This window comes from Rhinopithecus bieti, unplaced genomic scaffold (assembly GCF_001698545.2).
Source record: "Rhinopithecus bieti isolate Rb0 unplaced genomic scaffold, ASM169854v2 scaffold_12660, whole genome shotgun sequence".
NCBI classification, from domain to species: Eukaryota; Metazoa; Chordata; class Mammalia; order Primates; family Cercopithecidae; genus Rhinopithecus; species Rhinopithecus bieti.
In genome coordinates, this window is record NW_016885141.1 from 192 (window position 1) to 1,371 (window position 1,180).

At 44.6% G+C, this 1,180-nt stretch overlaps 1 pseudogene; it reads right to left on the bottom strand.

Moving 5' to 3' along the window:
• Positions 1-600: 600 nt before the first annotated feature.
• Positions 601-898, bottom strand: LOC108525831 (cytochrome c, somatic pseudogene; annotated as a pseudogene).
• Between the last annotated feature and the right edge of the window lie 282 nt (positions 899-1,180).

The window sequence follows — 1,180 nt, forward strand, 5'->3', positions numbered from 1 at the left end:
AGATGGAGTCTTGCTCTGTTGCCCAGGCTGGAGTGTAGTGGTGTGATCTCAGCTCACTGCAACCTCTGCCTCCTGGGTTCAAGCGATTCCTCTGCCTCAGCCTCCTGAGTAGAGTAGCTGGGACTACAGGCGTGCACCACCATGCCCGGCTAATTTTGTATTTTAGTAGAGATGGGGTTTCACCATGTTGGCCAGGCTGGTCTTGAACTCCTGACCTCAAGTGATCTGCCCACCTTAGCCTCCCAAAGTGCTGCAATTACAGGTGTGAGCCACACCACACCTGGCCCAATCTCCAGTAAGTTTTAAGATAGCATTCACCATCTTTGGAAAGTTGAACATTACTAACAAAGCCTAATATCTTTAGAAGGGGTAAACAGTGATAGCATTTACTGAATCACAATTACTATTAAAATTCAAAAAACTAAACATATTCATTTAACTATAACCCAGGGTTTAGTTTTAAATCAGGACTGCCCAACAAAATATTATGTCAGTCATTCATGATCTGAATTCTGATGTATGAGAGCTATCAAATTATGGTACACATAAAAAAGTCATGAGACATTTCTGTTTTGTAATAAATAAGGCAGTGGCCAATTATTACTCATTGGTAGCTTTTTTGAGATAAGCTATCTAGTCTATCCTTTCTGCCTTCTTCTTAATGTGGGCAAAGAGCATTTTGTTCCAGGGATGTACTTCTAGGGATTCTCCAAATGCTCCATCAGGGTATCCTCTCCCCAGGTGATGCCTTTGTTCTTACTGGCGTCTGTGTAAGAGAATCCAGTGGCCTGGACAGGTGGAGATTAGGCCCAGTTTTGTCCCTGCCTTTGTTTTCCATGGTGTAGCACTGGGCACACTTCTCAATACAAATCCTCTTGCCTTTCTCAATATCACCCATATTTAATTCTCTCTTTTGTCGCTGGCGCCAGGAACGTTCCCATTCGGAAGCTGGATGTACCGCTCTGTATACTCTTTTTTTTTTTTTTTTTTTTTTTTTTGAGATGGAGTCTCTGTCTTCTGTTGCCAGGCTGGAGTTCAGTGCCTGATCTCGGCTCACTGCAAGCTCCGCCTCCTGGGTTCACGCCAATCTCCTGCCTCAGCCTCCCGAGTAGCTGGGACTACCTGGGACTACAGGCGCCCGCCAGCATGTCCGGCTAATTTTTTGTATTTTAGTAGAGAC